A 19,166-nucleotide genomic window follows, 5' to 3' on the forward strand; every position below is an offset into this window, starting at 1 on the left:
GGCTTTGTTATTTGTGTGACATGATAATAATATAAATAGCTTCCCGGCCCTTCCAAAGGCGCTCTGTGATTTATAAATATTAATTAAAATACTCTGTGGTAAAGCACTGTCCCTAATTTGCATATATGGGAATCTGATCACGCAAGATGCGGTTTTGTTACTTATTCAACAGCTGACCCTTGGGAGTCTCATTTAGTCCCTCTGTTTGTCATTTATGTGGCAGTTTTACATCTATTTATTAATGCTGTTTATAAAGTTTTTAATGAAATGAGCAGGAAAAGTTGAATCCTTGGCAGAGATTGAGATGAACACAAATTAAAGCAACTGTCTGGAAATTTGGCTGAAAAGAAATGCTTCTTCCTTAGTCCAAGCACTGGTGGGAGGGAGTCCTGGGAGTACCTTTTTTTCTGGTGCTGCACCCTTCATTTTCCCATGTAGCTACTCCCCAACATCACCCCAAGGAGCATTCCTTCGTTTCTCTTCCGTCCATAAATGGAGGCAGAACTGAGCTCCTGCAGCCTGCTATGGTTTTAAGCTGAGCACACACAAATACGAATGTGAAGAGCTAAAGCAGATCCCTGATGCCCAGATTCCCACAAACTGACAGGGGAGGGAACTGACAGTGCCCAGCTAAACCTGTGATAAGGACAGTCAGGCCACCCTTGAGTTTCCCACTCAGATTCCCCCACTGACCTCCTGCCTTCTGGCTGAGATACGGTTCTTCAAGGTCACTTCTGCCTGCCTTCTCCATATTCTTAAAGTGGCATGGTAAGTTTAATTTCTCATTTCACGCCAACTCAACACTGAGTGTGCCTGAGCCACTCAGAAAGTGGGAGGGGCACACCCCTGCCTCCCCGCTTCGGCAGTGGTCACGCACTGCAGTTTGTGAAAAGCGCAGGGGAGTTCTAGCAGCAGCTCTGCCCCCAGTGAGAGCGGGTTGTGTCATCTCAGACAACTTGCTTTTCTTCTCCAGATCCTGATTTCCTCACCTCTCAAATGATTTCTAAGAAGGCTTTGGAGAGAACCAGCATGGGTTCCGATGCTGGCTTTGTCAGTTATTGACTGTAATCCTGGATAGCTACTTAACCTCTCCGAGCCTCAGTTTTCTCATCTGTATGATGGGGATAATAAAGCATGCCCCATAGGGTTATTAAAAAGATTTAATAAGATAACATCCGGAAAGCCCCTAGCACAGAGCCTAGCCCGCAATCAGTCCTCAATAAAGAGCTGCTGGCTAAGACATCTTCTGGCTGGAATATTCTGTGGCTCTGGATCCGCAGAGGACAGGATTTGGCCAATAACTGCTTAAGGACACTTCAACGGCCTCTTGACAATGACACCATCACCAGGCTGCCCACCTCCACCCACAGCTGCAGCCCATTCTTGTGACAGTTTCCCTTTTCCCCCACAAATGGGAATGGTGGCTGCCCCGGCGTATGCCTCTGTGAAGTGGATCCAGCTGGTGAATCCCATGACAGAGCAACTACAACCAGCCCCCATCCATTCCCTGCAAAGAAGGCTGGAGGCAGGTCAGGGCACCAGCATCTTCAAGGACTGCTTCTCAATCCTGGGCCTACACTGCAATCACCTGGGGAGCTTTAAAAAAGGTAACAGTGCCTGGTCCCCACCTGACATAACTGGTCCTAGTATTAATTAAGACTTTTTTTTTAAAGCTCCCCAGATGATTCAAATCAGCTGTAGCAAAGCACAGTTAAAAAGTGTCTCCACCTACGTGGTGCCAGCCAAGTGCTCACATGAAATTATCTTAAGGCTCTCACTAACTTTAAGCTTCTCTCTTCTGTAGAGACCCAATCACTGGTTCAAGAAAGGTTTGATCTCCTCTAGTCTTCCCCGGTGCAAAAGAAAACAGCTGAAACCCCTCAGATACTGGCTATTGTGGTGCAATAGTGAGTTTAACCAGAATGCATCCTATTTACAGACCTTACAAAATCACCTAGCCAGGGGATCCAGCATGTCCTCCCCATCAAAGGTAAACAGTGTTAAGCGGCCGGAATGAGCCAGGGTGGCAGGGTCAAATCAACTTGTCTAGGCAGGAAGCAGGTCATAAAAAACCCTCACAAATAAATAAATACTGGATTGCACTTTAACGACACACATTCAGCTGCACCTGTTTATTAAATAGCTCCTTACCTTCCCTCTCCCCACAAAGGGCTTCTGACCCCTGAAAATAATGCTTCTCAACATAAAAACGAATGTTTTCTTCTTGGCAATTTAATTCCCCTTCCACAGACCCCCTCCCCATTTCCTTCTAATGGTAATACCCCTGCTGTGCAGACCTCAGCTGTCTCCAAATACACACAGGCCCCCAACCCTGACCAGGGCATCCTCTGACTCACTCACCCTCTCCATCTCCCCATCCTCTGACTCCACAGACCCTCCATCTCCCCTCTCAAACTACAATAGAAGGCTCCTCCCCGGCAAGCATCAATTTTTTTTTTAAATAACTTTTTCAACTTTGGACTTTCTGTACACTTTGGATTACTCTGCAATAAGCAAATATAATTTCTCTAATACAAAAAGAAAGATCAAAATGTTATATATAACTGCATGAAAAGGACTAGAAAAAAAATACTAGGTGATAGGATGGCGGGTGATTTTTATTGTTTTCTTAGTATTTTACTCCCTCCCCCAGTCCCAGTCCTCTGCAATGAGTAGGTACCGGTTTTATAACTAGAAAAAATGTTAGCCAAAAATAAAAATAATTCACGTTTGCTATTATATAAAACTTCTTCTGTGTTCACTATTGTAGTAATATATATATATATATTATTGTTTGTCCAAATATATATATATTCGGTGTTTGTCCCCAGTTCCCAGCACCGAGCTCCTAAACCCCCTGTAACTTCCTAAGCAATGGGAGTACCTTTTGTTATTTATAAGAAGCCCCTTTTGGCCACTCCCGTAACAAGGTGACTGAAGCTGAACGCTGAGGCAGTTTCAAGAAAGGAGCTGGCCACGCTTAGAGCTGGAGCCTCCAGTCCCACCCTTAGACCCCCAGGGACAAGACGGGGACTGAAGACTGATTCAATCAACATTAGTCAGTGATAAAATCAGTCAGACCCATGTAATGAAACCCCACATGAAAACCCTAAATAATGGAGTTAGGAGAGCTTCTGGGTGCTGGGAGCGTGGTGCACCAGGAGAGGGCATGGGTAGTCTGCAGTACTGCCCTCTCAGACCTTGCCCTGTGCACTAAACAGGACTAACCTGTGTGACCAGTAGGAAATGCAGAAGTGGTGGAATGGGACTTCCAGGGCTCGGTCATAAAAAGACAAGCAGGATACTATGAGGACATCAAAGCAGCTGTATGGGGAGGACCACGTGAGGCCGCCTGCCAAGAGCCAGCACTAACTTGCTAGCATGTGACTAGAAGTAGATTCTACCTTGGAAGTAGATCCTCCAACCTCAGTCAGCTCAGTCAAGCCTTCAGATAATGTCAACCCCAGACATCTTTCTGTTGTTGCTGAGACAGGGTTTCACTCTGTCACCCAGGCTGAAGCGCAGTGGGGCAATCATAGCTCACTGCATCCTTAACCGCCAAGGCTCAAGTGATCGTCCCACATCAGCCTCCTGAGTATCTGGGACTACAGGCACACACCGCCATGCCTGGCTAACTTTTTAATTTTTTTGGAGAGATGGAATGATACGGTTTGGGTCTATGCATCCACACAAATGTCACGTTCAATTATAATCCCCAGTGTTAGAGATAGGGCCTGGTGGGAGGTGGCTGGATCATAGGAGTGGATCTTCCATGAATGATTTAGCACCATCCCTTTGGTTCTGTTCTCGAGAGTTCTCACAGGATCTGAAAGCCAACTGTTTAAAGGTGTGTGGCACCTCCCCTGTCTCTGTCTTGCCCCTGCTTTGGCCACGTTAAGACGTGCCTGCTTCCCCTTTGCCTTAAGATGTGCCTGCTTCCCCTTTGCCTTCCACCATGACTGAAAGTTTCCTGAAGTCGCCCCAGAAGCCAAGCAGATGCCAGCATTATGCTTCCTGAACAGCCTGTGGAACTGTGAGACAATTAAACCTCTTTTCTTTATAAATTACCCAGTCTCATGTATTTCTTTAAAGCAATGTGAGGACTGACTAATACATAGAGTCTCACTAGGTTGCCCAGGCTCCTCTCAAACTCCTGGGCTCAAGCAATCCTCCCAGCTCTGCTTCCCAGAGCGCAGGGATTATCCGTATGAGCCACCACACCTGGCCCCCCCAGACAACATCTTGACTGCAATCTCCTGAGAGGCGCGAAGTCAGAAGTACCCAGTGAAGATGTTACTGACTTTCTGAACCACAGAAACTGTGAGATAATAAACGGTTCCTTTAAGCCTTAAGTTTGGGGCTTTTTATTTTACACCTATATATAACTAATGTAGACACCTGCAGGCCCTAAGACTGAATGCAAAGCTGTTACAGACACATGAGTGTGTTCTTCTGGGAAAAGAGTCCATAAATTTCAAAAGATTCTCAAAGGAATTCAAGACCCAAAAAGACTAAGAAATACTGCATCAGACAATCAATTGTCAATGTGCAAGATCCTGTCCTTCTAGACTGAGTTTTGAAATCACCCCATCACACAAATACATGATACCACTTAACTAGTTTTCCAAGTTATTTCTTGTTCAAAGATGTTCCCACTTTTTCTTTGTGCTCAAGTCCCAGATAAACCTGGCTAGGGGCAGGAGGTATGATTCAGGAGTTAGTGAGCAGGGAGGGGTCACTGTGCCTGGGAAAGCCAGCTTCTCATGCAATTTTTCAAATATGCCTTGGCTCAGGAAACTACATCTTTAGGCACAGGATCCAATGTATATGTTCGAGATACATGACTGAGCATGTGCAAGTGGCAGAGGGATCTACCTCACCATTTCAATCTACTCTTCCAGTGTGGCCTCGACAATCATCAAAATTCATTCTGCATGTAACTCAGCCACACCAGTATCGTTCATCTATAAGATGGAAATAATACAATGCACCATGTAGCAATCTCACAGGAGACTGGAGAGATCAAATAATACCGTGAACGTGACCAAATGAATATTTGAAAATTTCATCTCATTTCTGCCAATGTGAGATATCAATCTAAAAACAGTATAAACCTTTGCAAGTACGAGAGCATTAAAAAGAACATTAAGTTTGGGCTAAAAATGCAAAATTGCATATGCAGTAAAATTAGGTTAAGAAAAAATCCTACACATGAAAAGCAACAAAACAAAACACTGATGATACCAGGCTGAGTCCCTGAATGGTGAGAATATGGGTGATCTTCTCCTCTCCTATCTTTCTCAATACCTTTTCTCTATCATCCCCTATCATTTTTAAACTGAAGATAAATGATCATGATGAGCAGTACCTTCCTAGGTACCGTCCTAGTTGCTCTGCATACATCATATCATTTAATCCTCACAACAGCTGAATGGGGTCGATTTCATTACAGCCACATTTACCAGACAAGGAAATGGTCTTCGAGGTTAAGTAACCTTCTCACAACACAGAATGTGACTGAGAGTTTTCTTATTCCATGGCTCACACTGAATGTGCTCTGTGAATATCGCTAAGAAGTAATAAAGCACTGAGTGGATCCTCTGGCCCACCTGATCCTAAAAGAAATGACAGGGAAGTTAAAATGGGAACTGAGCTGAGCTGCTACGACATGCTGCACAGGTGTTTCATGGAACTTAAACGCTCCAGAGAGAAAGCAGGCAGGAAGGCCACTTCCACAGGCACCTCAGTGACAACTTCTGGGGATTCTCACCTGTCAGCCTTCAGCCGAAGAAGGACAGGAAGCGCATGAGCTCAAAGATCCTTTGTTTGACCCCTTTCCAGATCAGATGACAAGAAAACACAACACTCGAACCTTTCCAATGAGGACAGCCAGCACTTACTGAGCCCCAGCCAGGTAACTGACACTATGCCAAGTACTCTGTTTGCATAACCAGTTTTTTTTTTTTTTTTTTTTGGGGGGGTGGGGAGGAAGGCAGGAAGGGAGGGAAGAAGGACAGTAGGGAGGAAGGAAGGGATGAAGGAAGGAAGGAAAGAAGGGAGGAAGAGGGGGGAGGGAGGGAGGGAGGGAGGGAAGGGAAGGAAGGAAATCAAGCAATGAAAGAGACATTGCCGACCTGGATCTAGAGGTTTACAAGTTGATTTCTTTTTTTTTGAGAGAAGGAAAGAAAAAAAAAAAATAAGTAAAGGAGAGGAAGAAAGAGGAAGAGAAAGAGGGAGAGTAAATGGAAATATTGCTTTATTTTGAAAAACATTGAGTATTAATAATGGCCAATCAATGTTTCATTTAAACTTATGGGTAGGTGTGATGTGGTATTGACAAGAATGTATATTTTGTGTATTTGAAGTGGAGAGCTCTATGAATATTTATTAAGTTTACTTGTTCCGGATCTGAGTTCGAGTCCTTGATATCCTTATTAATTTTCTGTCTCATTGAATCTAAGTCTCGTATCTGGGTGTTAGGATCGTTAGCTCTTGTTGTTGCATTGATCCTTTTACCACTGTATCTTTGTTGCTTTAAAATCTATTTTCTCCGATACTAGAATTGCAACTCCTGCTTTTTATTTATTTATTATTTATTTTTGCTCTCCATTTGGTTGGTAAATCTTTCTCCATCCCTTTGTTTTGAGTCTTTGTGTATCCTTGCATGTGAAACAGGTCTGGATGTAACATGCCGTTGGGTTTTGGCTGTGTCTTTTGATTGGGGGATTTAGTCAATTTAAATTTAGGGTTACTGCCATTTGATGTTGACTGGCTGTTTTATCCATTCGTTGGTGTAAATTCTTCTTTATGTTGGTGCTCTTTACTTTTTGGTGTATTTTTAGAAAGGCTAATACTGGTTGTTTCTTTCTGTGTGTAATGCTTCTTTCAGAAGCTCTTGTAAAGCAGGCCTGGTGGTAATAAAATCTCTGAGTTCTTGCTTGTTCATAAAAGATTTTATTTTTCCTTCAGTTGTGAAGCTTAGTTTGGCTGGATATGAAATTCTGGGCTGAAGGTTCTGTTCTTTGAGAATGTTGAATATTGGCCCCCACTCTCTTCTGGCTTGTAGAGTTTCTGCTGAGAGATCTGCTGTAAGTCTGATAAGCTTGCCTTTGTGGGTAACATGACCAGCTTTAACCTCCACAGCAGCGCTCTGAGGTAAATACTTATAGTGACCTCACTCTACGGATGCAGAACCTGAGGCAAGGAGTTAGGGAGTAAATGAAGCTGGCTAAGGACTGCACTGGCTGGGCGCGGTGGCTCATGCCTGTAATCCCAGCACTTTGGGAGGCCAAGGCAGACAGATCACTTGAGGTTAGGAGTTTGAGACCAGCCTGGCCAACATGGTGAATCCTCCTCTCTACTAAAAATACAAAAATTGTCCAGGTATGATGGCACACACCTGTATTCCCAGCTACTCAGGACGCCTAGGCAGGAGCATCGCTTGAACCTGGGAGATGGAGGTTGCAGCAAGCTGAGATCACGCCATTGCACTCCAGCCCACTAGGTCAATATCACTGCCATGAAGGGACAGTCTAACCAAAGTCCAGACAGCACAAGGGAAGCCACAAAATCAGGACAGCTCGAGGTTCAGCTTCCCAAGACCACAGGCGCAAGGACCTTATCTGAATCCGTATTTTCATCAGAAATGTTTCTTGATGCCAGGCACAATGGTTCACGCCTGTAATCCCAGCACTTTGGGAGGGTGAGGCAGGTGGACCACTTGCAGTCAGGAGTTCGAGACCAGCCTGGCCAATATGGTGAAACCCTGCCCCTAAAAAATTAGCCTGGCATGGTGGCATGCACCAGTAGTCCCAGCTACTCGGTAGGCTGAGGCAGGAGAATCGCTTGAATCTGGCAGGCAGAGGTTGCATTAAGCAGAGATAGTGCCATTGCACTCCAGCCTGGGCAACAGAGCAAGACTCCATCTAAAAGAATAAAAATAAAAACAAGTCCTTTGAGGATCCCTTGAGTCCTTGAGGAGGGTGAGGCTGTTGTGAACAATGATGGCGCCACTGCACTCCACCCTGGGTGACAGAGCAAGATCCTGTCTCAAAAAAAAAAATAATGGCTCTTGAAATAGCCATCAACTCCCATGTGATAAATGCACTGCCACAATCCAGCAGCAAACCTAAAGATCAGAGTGAATTCCTAAGTCTCCCCCTTCACTGACTTCCCACAGCATGGGCAGTAGCTGTAAGACCTTGGGCTGGTTACTTAGCCTCTTTGCACTTCAGTTTCCTTATCTGTAAAGTGGTATAATCTTCACAGTGTTATGGAAGCATTAAATGAGTCACTACATTTAAAATGTAATAAGTGCTCAGTAAATGTTTAGCCACCAGTTGCAGCAGTAGCAATAGTAGTGATACCAACTCTAGCTGTGGAACTAATTTCTCCCACACACCGTGGCAGGTTGTATTCTCCAGACACAGCAGTAACAGTATCTCCTTCCCACACGCTCTTTTGAAATGTGACCAATGCACACTCCCATCAAGAGGTGGAGTTTAGAATAATTCCCTTCTCTTTGGATCTGGGCAGGTTTGTAACACTGTGTGACTTCCAAGCCTAGGTCATAAGAAGTGATGCAACTTCCATTTCAGTCAGGGCACCCTGAGCCACCAAGTAAGAAAGCCAGCGGTCCTGAGGCCATGCTGTCGGGGGGCCCGAGGCACATGGGAAGACCCTGGGTAGGTGTTCTAATCCAGAGCACCAGCAGAACTCCCAATCGCCAGCCAGCTCCACCTGCCGCCACGTGAGTGAACGAGCCTCCACTGTGAACTGCCCCCAGCCTTGGAACTTCCCAGAGAAGGTCCCAGTCATGCCTGCTGTACCCCTACTCCCCAAAATTCTCAACCCATTGATTCTGTGAGCAAAACAAAATTGCTGTTTTAAAACACTGCGGTTTGGAAACATTTGTTACATAGAAAGGTAACTAGAACGTATGCTATGGTTTGAATCAACATTTTTTCAGTACCTATTACACACAATGGATACTAGGACAGAAACTGTGAGGGAGAGATTAATAAGACATAGTTGACAAGTTGTCCTAAGCTAAGTATGCATAACTAATCATTATAATGGTATCCGAAAGCAGCGAGGTGCGAAGTCCAAGGTTAAGCCCGCTCAGAAGGTAAAAGCATTCAAAAAGCCTTCACGGAAGCAGTGGCATCTGAACTGGGTGCCAAGGTGCCAGGGAAGTATATGCCACATGAAAGCACTGCAGTGCATTCCAGGATTAGCAAGAAGTTTGCCAAGGTCCTTTTTGTCACATGACTGGAGGGCACACCAGTGCCAGGAGGAAAAGGGCACCAGAAGACGCATTAATAAAGTCAAACACCTCCTCTGGGACAGGGGAAGTTGAGAAAGAGGCTAACAGAGGTAAGTAAGAAGATGGATCAGATTTACTCTTTCGAATCATCACCCTGGTGGCAGGTGGAGGACAGAGCAGAGGGCAGGACTAGAAGCAGACAGACCAAATTCATAGTCATGTGTGACGAGAGGAGGCCCTGGCCTGGTTTTAAATCCAAGGACAAAAATATCATTCTTTCATTCTTCTATCTGAATCCCCAGTGGTACCTAAAATAGAGCTGGTCTAAAGATGATGATTAATGAATGTTAAATTATTGATACCACTTCAAGAAGATGTATACTGCCAGCTAAAAGGAATACAGAATCAGCTAAAAGGACTGCAAACCCAGTAATTCATTTCATCCCAAACGGACTGCGATCTCTCGGACATCCGCACTGCCGTGACACTAGACTGCCTGATTGTCCTGGGTTGAGATATTCAGCTACTGAGCCCCAGGGATGGGGGCAGCGAGCTGCTGCCTAATTCCCTCGTTACTAAATGTTGAAGCTGCTTCTTTAAGGGACTAAACTATAACTCAAAAACATTTTAATTATGTTATTATTTACTTTGAGTATTTACTTAAATTTTTAAAAAATTAGAATAGTTTAAGTCTTTTATCTCTTCTGACTACCACCACTACTAACCCTGCTTCCCCTCATTTTTCCAGAGATTGGCACTTCTATGATTTAAGGATAGGTCTCTCCAGACTTAAAAAAAAAAAGGCCTTTCTAATATAGATATATGTAATCATTGAAAAATATACATTGTTGTTCGGCCTTTTTTATATAAATATCATCATCCCTTATATTGAGTTATATTCCTCAGTTTTCCTCCTCAAAGTTTGAGATAAATATAGTGCCCATTCTTCCTCTTTATACTGCTGCACAGTATTCCATCATAGGATTATACTACATTTTACTTATTCTAATATTAATGAACATTCAGGTTATTTATAACTTTTTTTCTGTAACCAACAAGCCCTTTCCTTTTCCCATGCCTTCTATCCCTTATCCTTTCCTCAACTGAATTTGTACAACCAGCTTCTCTTATCCATGACCATTTAAACCCCAGGGAAGACCTTGTCACTTCCAGGATGTTCACGACTCACCCCATGCCATGCTTGGAACCAGGAAAGCCCAAAAAGGCCACACTTCCTGCCCTTCTGTTCTGCCCCTCCTCTCCTATCACTCATTCTTGCCTCCACCCTCCACTCCTCCCAGAAAAGGTAGCGACAGCGCCTGCATCCTGCTGGCCTCTCACCTGCCGTCTCCCCTCACTCATTCGAAGGGCAGCACAGAAGCAGCATTCAGAAAGAAAGGCAGCAAGGGAGCCCTGCAGCCTGCCCTAGGCCAGCCATGCCCCCGGCCACAGGAATAGACGCTTTTCTCAGCCCCACAGAGATTCAAGGCAGCATCTAATCGAAGTGCTTCTAAGTAAATATAAGTGACTAGTATTTGTCTTCTATTTTCTAGAACGGAAAAAATTAAAAGGAGAGATCAGGTTACTTGCCTGTAAATGCTCTCCCTGTAATTACTCTCATTGCTCTTTCTTTCCGTCCGGTTTTGGAGATAACGGAAATAGGCTGAGTGTCGGGTGTTTTTTTTTTTTTTTTTTTTTTAAGAGGGCAGCTTTGTGGCAACACTTCGTCTGGGAAATCCAGGGACCCAGTGAACCGCAGCATAGAGTGACTTCCAGTAAAAGGACCATCACTCACACCACCAAGCGCCTCATTCCTTCTCACAGCACACATTTCACAGCAATTACTGTTGCTACTATTTTACACTTCATTTCTGGACCCAGGATACCCCAGTTTCTCCAGACTCTCTCTGGTCCCTAGATTTTCAGCCTGGGAGAAATGTGTCTGCTGGATTTCAGTCTCTCTCTGCCGCCCCCCGCCCCCCCACCATCTCCTAAGAGGACTGGAATAACTCTCCTACAGCTCCTGCCGCACTCGGCACTGCCTGCGCCTCCTCCTGGAGCTGGCAAGGCCCCAGCTGCGCACCCCTCCGTGCTCTCATGGCTTCAGAAAGAGGACTGCTAAGCCCAGGGCCTTGCTGACAACATGCCAGGAGGACATCTGCAGGCAGAGCCAGGATGGCAACCACCAGGCAGCAGAGGGATGCAGGGCCCCACTAACAAAAGCACTTGGAGGGGCCTTTTCAAGTGGCATCAGAGCTAGACCTGGATACAGAGGGGTAGCCCTGGCTTCAGGAAGCTCATGATAAGTCAGCCTGCTGTGCCCTTTAACAGTGTCCCCCGCTTCTGTCTCCCAATACCCAGGCCATGGAGACACAAAACTAGAAAATGGTACTGCCTCGCTAGGAATGCCCAGGCTGTGAATCGGGGTCTTCAAAGGAACCTCAGAGCAGTGTCCTGCTCCACTGTAGCTCCTCCAGCTCTCCACCCTGAAAAGCACTCTGCTACAAAACAGGAATGTTCTTCTCTTGACTCTGCCCAAGGCACTGCAGTGACCCTCTCAGCAGTGGAAGCACTAGCCAATATGCCATCCTCTTGGATGTAGCTGGATAATCGCAAGAAGCAGAGCCCCATCAGCTAGCTCCAGTGTGTGGGGAGACGTGGGGAGGGTGGAGGAAGGACACAAAAAGACACCGTGAGGTTTCAGTGACGCTCACAGCACAGCTATGCCTTGCAAGGACCAGAACGGGTAAACCTTTGAGACTTAGACCACCCTCCTCCGGACAGCTCCCACCACACTTCAGGGACAAAATTCCTATACTTGGCCATAGTTTCTGTGCTCCAAATATTCAGCTTACACATGCCTGTTGTTGCTGCTGCTCTCACCACTGTAGTTCTCAGTGCAAATTCCCCAGAAACAAATCTGAGTGGCTGACTCTTTGTTTTAACCAGGCCCCCAAAGCTTGACCAGATGGGCATCTGTATTCCATTACCCAGCATATAACCACTTTGGGCAGCAAGGACTGTGAAGGGCCCCCCCACCCCCCCACCCCCCCCACCGAACGTGTGGGTGGCAGGCACCCTGAAATATGTCTAGCACACTCACAGAGCATGAACATCTACACACAACTAAAAATACATAGCGAGAGCACTGACACTGCTTCTGGGGACTTTCCCAAGCACCTGTTATGGACAATAACAATGGATGGCCACTCCTCCTCCCTCAGCTCTTTCACTGTTGGTGGCTCAGGCTCCAATGCTTGGCTCTCATCTGTGGGTACATTTTCCCTATTCAATCCAAGGGCCATGCTCTTGAGCATAACTATGACCCGGCAGGAGGCAGTGGACCCTGCTCAGTCTTTCTAGGGAAGCACAGATAAGCCAGCATCACAGATGCAAAAAACAAAACCCTGGAGGTAGATATTAATTCTTCAGCAGCCCAGAGAAGAGAACCAAGAACAGGGCCCCAGCAGATGGACAAGACCATGCTGGAGGTTTCAGGGGCTTCCAAAAGGAGGTACAAGAATAAGCAATATACCGCAGAGGGGCGGCTCACAAAAAGCAGGAAACGGTCCACAAAGAAAGAATCCATCAGCCAATGACAGCACTCTCCCGTGTGGTGAAATAGTATGCAACCATTTAAAAATTACAGAGAACAATATTTATGAACAACTATAAATGCTGAAAGCACATTACTCTGTAAAAGGGGGAAAGGCTATAAAAGGATTTGAAAGTATTTTTGTAAAGGTAAACACCCACACACACCCACTCACCTCTACATATGTATGGAAAAAGGACTGGGCTAGCATATTTTTAAAACCCTAAAGGGAGGTCGGGTAATAAGGGGTTGTTTTCTCCTCGCACTTCGAGTTTTCTAAGTATTCTATAGTCTGAATGAATTGCCTTCATAATTAGGACCAACAGTCATAAGCAATTTCTCAGACCACCTGTCTCATAAAACCCCCAAATACAAGAAGTCAGAGAGGGTGAATATTTCGGTACAGATGAATTCAGGTTGCGTAAGGGGCCTGAAGGAGGGGAGGAGGGCTAATGCAAAATAGGGAAGGGTTTGAGGGAGAAAATGACTGCAAAATTGGCTGGAGCCAGCCTGGTCAGGTCAACTTTGCAGGTGTGTAAAGTGGCAAACGGTTAATCGGTTGCCCTCGATTGGAGCTACTTACTGCAAGGGGCTGGTTGAACACGTTTGACCTCATTTACTTTTTCTTAAAGCTGTTTAGCCACTTTCCTAAAAACTCCTATTTTCTGAGTTATTAAACTTTCAATTCCATGTTGATCCCTTCCAAGCCCTCTAATGCATCTCTTCTCTTGCCCCTTCCAATTGGATGCCTTCATGAGGCATTAACAGATACTGTGAGCCCCGATGAAAATCATCCTTCCAGGGTACAAGGAAGGCACCTGAATGACAGGTGGTTTGTGGAATCCTGAGAAAGCAGAAGTTTAGGCATTAACATGCAGGCTCTCACTGGCTTACACGGAGCCAATGATGCAACATACAGCATGGGCTGTTTCTAAATCCCCGCTGAGGGCAAGGGTCCTGGAGGGAATGAGGTTTGGAAGGAGAGTTGGGCTTTGAACATGCGCTGCAGGCTCTGACAAAGCTTCAAAAGCCTCAGCCCCCTGGTGGCAAGCCCTGCCCAGGTGCTGTTAAAGGGCTCTCCAGGCACGCCCTCCTAATTAGGGCCAAGATTGGAGACGCCCTCTTTGGAAGAAGACAAAAGGCACCATGAGCTGTATGATCCTGAAGTAGAGGCCTTCTCCCTGGTTATCAACTGAAACAGGAAATAAGGACTGAGTGCCTGCTCAATTCCGGGCACCAGGCAAATCTGCAGCAAACTAGCATTTCCACAGGTGTCTTCTTACTTTACGCTCACAACCACCTTGTTGTGGTTGTGGGAAGTGTCCGTTTCCCATTTTACTGAGGAGATGAGCAAACTGAGGCTCAGAGAAATTGTCAGTGAGATACAAAGTCGGCATCCAACCCACAATCTCTGACTCTAAGCTCCTGTTTCATTCATTCCACAAACATGTACGGTGCCTCTTTGCTGGACACTGTGCTGTGCTGAGAATCTATAAAACCCAAATCCTCACAGTCTAGCAGGACTGTGAAAGATACACTGAGGACACAGAGCAAGGGGTTCCATGGGGCGGCAGGAAAGGCTTCACACAAGAGAGGTTGCTTGTGCCCAGTTTTAATGAGGATGAGTAGGTATCTCTGCTTGGTCGTGGTTTTCTGGGTTTGATTACCATCTAAGTATTTTATATACTTATAAAATGGGGAGGGCATGACGCAAGACCTCAGCACAGAGCAGCTCGGATCTATGCAGGGCTGTATGAGGAGCTGATGTCCACAGTACCGCAGCAGTTTGACACTGATGGGTAGCACAGGAAAACCAAGAGGGAGCAGCAGACAGGGGCCAGGCCAGGGCAGGGATAGGGGGCTACACCAAAGAGCATAGGCTTTGAACTACGAGCTGTGGAGAGCCAGGAAAATATCAGGAAACAGATATTCCATATCCTGCCGTGGGAAGATGGTTCTGGCAGGACTGATGGGAAGTGGACCTGGCAGAAGATTCCCACATGGTCCTGCAATGATCCAGGTGAGAGCTACTGAGGGCCCCAACCGAAGCAGATCACTGGACCTCCACTGAGGGCGAAAGGGGGTGGTGTGGCCAGAGAGATAGTAAGGAGATGCAGTTAACAGAGAAGAGAATGTGGGGATCTCCAGGTAGCTGTCCTCAATTCCCAGGTCTTAGGCGCCTGCTGGGGAGAAGTTGATGAGGTCATCACAGGACAGAGAATCTATTCCCTGGGCCCATCCAACTCTCTAGACTACCCTGCCATGTGCCCCTAGAAATGATCTTCCCCAGCCAGCCCACAGGAGGACATAGGGAGCAGAGGTCAACAGTCACTCAGCTGATGGATGGCAAGCGTTCAAATGGGAGGTGCCCCCACAGGCCATGATAACCCACGGATCGATATGAGAAAGATGCCAGAAAAGTTAATTCGAGGCTGCTTTAAAATATCTGGCATTCAATCCTCCTTGATGTCTCCATCAACTGCAGACCCTATAACTCCCAAATGAGCTCCACTCGCCACAAAGGTCATGGCACAACAAAGGTCACTGAGAGCAGAGCCTATTCCTGAAAAGCAAAAGCCTCCAAACTTCTGCAACTCAACCAATGAAGGGCTTGGGAAGACTGATAAGTTCACTAAGAAAAGAGAGGAAGGACAAAGATGTCCAAATTAGAACACAGTTCTGTTCACAAGGGCTCTGATGATAGAGTTGTGGAGGTTATCACCTTGCTAGAGCTGCACACTGAAAACACTTAGATGGTAGTCACAACCAGAAAACGCTGACCGTCCCCAAAATCCTCCCACCCCACCTAGTGCTGATAACAGGAGTTACCAGTTGCCTTTTGTGTACAGTCAGACAAGATACGAATCTGTGGGAGGAGAAGGGGTGGGCGTGCTAGCATCTCAGCTAAACTGTCATCAGATGGTGACATTCCCCAGGACTCAGGCAGCACCTGAGAAACGACTGTCAATAGAACTGAGGAACAGCTAACCACACAGCATACTCAACGAGGAGCCTCGGAGGCGGAGAAGAAAGCAAAGCTAGAAGGCCACAAATGGACACCTGCAGACTGAAGGACTCATGTTTAATTCTTCCCAGCAATCCTTTTTCAGGCATATATTTATGTCTCCTCAAACTTAAGAAAGACATTAAAGGAAATCCATGCTCTGGAGGGAGAAGGTGAGACTGTGCTCATTAACTCAGAGCTGACCTCGTCTGACTGGATTAACTCGCCATGCCCGTCCAGCCCACAGAGCCTGGCCTGGAGCATGGAGGGATAACCACAGCCAACTCCAGAAAAATCAAAGGCTGCAGGAAGAAACAAGTGGGGCCACAGAGAGAAAGGATTTGAAAAAGTTCTCAATCTCCATGGCTAGGGACAGTGACAGCAGTGTGTTTACCAAGCATTTGATTGACTCGCTCGGGCAAACTTCCAGAAGAGACGCTGGGACCTGCGTGGAGAGTTTCTTCACTGCAGCTATGCTGCCAGGCTCATTGTAAAGTGATGAATTTTGTGGACACTTACAGAGGAAAAAAACAGCTTCAGATGCTATAGATCAATGCCGCGCACTGCAGGGACACAGCCTTTGGGTTCTGTGAGCTGCATTTGGGGATTAGGCAGAGTTCAGCTGCCATTTGTCCCTTTGAAGGCCAGCTAAGAAGTTAGCCCCAGGCTGGGCATAGCAGCACTGTCCCACATTGCAGCTATTTGGGATATCCTGGGTTCAAGCATTCCCACCCATTGCTGGATCAAGTACTGCCCACCTCCTGCTCTGGGAAATCAGATTTCAATAGGTCATCTATCTCAGGAAGTCCAGCAGAGCAGGTTTGGGGATGTTTTTTGAGTGGGGTGGGAGAAGAGACCTTACATAAACTTTTCATTTTTTTCCCCTAAGGCTGAATTCCTTATAAGAAAACTTTTAATTTTTTTTTTAAACAGAGAAACACCTTGACAATCCTTAAAATCCGCTTTCAGCTCCAAGACTGAATTCTGGAATATCAGTATTGAAAGCCCCTGCAATCCCCAAACCAAAGATTACCCTATGCCAGGGAAAGGTGCATGTAAGTGAGAGAACAAAATATGTCACAATCATGGGGACCTCGTCTTTTGGCTTTGGAGCCCCCCTCCCTCTGTCTCTGTACAGAGGAGCTTCTTCCTTCTCCCATCCTTCTTGCCTGTTAAACTCTCCGCTCCTTAAAACAACAACAACAAAAAAATCACAATCATGATCTTAGGGGTGAAAGAACACTGAGAAACCACAAAAAGCAAAAATGAAAAGCCAGCATAGAAAAAGTCTGACTTGAATTAGAAGCAGCACTTAAAATTACAGGTCCATAAATGGCTTGAAAGGAATCCAGGGCTGAGGTCAGCCCTGAGTCTGCAGGCTCTACCCTCTTGAAGGAGAGTAGATGGGTCAGGAGAAGGCTGTTCATGCTATGGAAGGGCCTTTGTAGGATGAAAGTAAAGGCAGAGCAGGAGCACATCAGCCCTGCTGGTATGTACGGTCCACACCAAAGAGGCAACAAGGGGAGAGAATATTTTCCGCAAGACACACATGAAACCAGTAACGGCGATGGTCTCTGAGGCAATGAGGTCAGAGGCAGGCTTAATCTGCACTGTACACATCGTTCGGTATCCTTTTTAATTGAACACACGTGAATGCATTACCTATTCCGAAGAATAAAAACACATGCCATGCCAAAGCAAAATGGGAAGACAATAAAGAAAAGACAAAGAGAATTTAATATTTCTCCTGATAAAATGCTGTTTAAAAAACTAAGAGGAAAAAGGGGGAGGTTCCAGCTAGCAGAAGGAACAACTGAAAAACAGGAGCCACGTGTTCACATGGAGCTGGCCGACTCCACCTCTTTCCCATCCCCGCTTGCTCACATCTGCCCTGGAGTACCCAGAGCAAGCTCGGCTTCCTGCCCGGAACATCGCCCGGCTTCCTCCGCTCTCCCTGCCCACATCTCCTCAGCCACTTGCTGCCTCCTCTCTTGCCTCTCTCCCAGTTCTCAGGTTACCCACCAAATCCCAGGTGGTACGCTCCATGCCCTGCTATGCGGGAGTTCATCTGTTCATGCGATCTCCCAACCTGAGCCAAAATGTATTTTCCAAAGTTGGTTTGCAATGACGTCTCCCATCCCTGCCCTGCTTTCCCGTGACTTCGACACTCCTTCCAGGGAGAGGGGAGAACCTGTGTTTCCTCTCCCTGAATCCAGCTGGGCTACCACTCTGGCAGAAGTGACACTCTGTGACCTTAAGGCTAGGTCGCAAAAAGGGAATGCAGCTTCCACCGGCTCTCCTGGGACACGCGCTTACAGCCCGAGTTGCCGTGTAAGCCATATGCCTGCTCTCACTCTGCTGCACTGTAAGGAAGCCCAGGCTAGCCCACAGGAGAGACGATGTGAAGAGACTGAGATGAGTTTTAATAAAACAGATAAAAAATTTGGGATTTTTTATTTGTTTGGGGATGATTTGTTACGCAGCACTGGATAACTAGAACATCTGCTTCTAAACAGTAGGACCCCAAATGTCTAGGCCCCGTCTCTAACTTACTTCATGTTCCTATTCTCACTGAGTTTTGGCACTAAGCTTGACCAAGTTCTTGAGTCACCAATTCCAGAAACTTATTTAAACAAATTCACTGTGTCTGTCCACACTGCCTATTCCTCGAAACAATCCCTGCTATAGTTGGCCTTCCCCAGTTCTCTTCCTGGCATAGAGCAGTCCGTGCTCTTCTCTCGTTTCTTAACATTACCCTCACCCCGGGGCTGTCCCTAAATTCTGCTCATTCATAATACTTCTTCACCCACACCCACCTCTCCCTCCTGCAGCCGCAGATGGTTCACATCTCCAGGTCTCTACACCTGAGGCTTCATCAGTCACCTCCCTGTACTTCATTCTTTCCAACTCCCTGCAACACGGGGAAGAAAGGACTGTTTTTTGCTGCACATCCAGGGTGTTTGAGAAAGGACTTAAGGCAGCTTCAGCTCAAAGAATGTCATCTTCAAACATAATGGCATCCTCTTTTTGGGACACTAAAGTATTCCCATCATTCCAAGAATCAAATGAACAACATCTGGGTATGGCGTCTCTGGCTTCTACCAAGGCAAACTCATAAAGCATTTCAAAGCCCTTCATCTGGAAAGACCTTTTCTCTACCCCACACCCAGCCAACGCCCACTCATACTGGAAGGCCCAGATCATCTGTGGTCTCTGCTAGGAAACCTTCCTCAGCGCCTTCCACAGGCAATCCCTCCTGCCTGCATTGCGTGGGTGCCTTAAGTGAAAGCTTTAACTCATCT

The 19,166-nt window shown here is 46.3% G+C and overlaps 1 protein-coding gene across 4 annotated transcripts in view; it reads right to left on the minus strand.

Moving 5' to 3' along the window:
- IGSF3 (immunoglobulin superfamily member 3) overlaps window positions 1-19,166 on the minus strand; it is a 93,577-nt gene that overhangs the window by 41,279 nt on the left and 33,132 nt on the right. The window lies entirely within an intron of this gene.

This window comes from Callithrix jacchus, chromosome 7 (genome assembly GCF_049354715.1).
Source record: "Callithrix jacchus isolate 240 chromosome 7, calJac240_pri, whole genome shotgun sequence".
NCBI classification, from domain to species: Eukaryota; Metazoa; Chordata; class Mammalia; order Primates; family Cebidae; genus Callithrix; species Callithrix jacchus.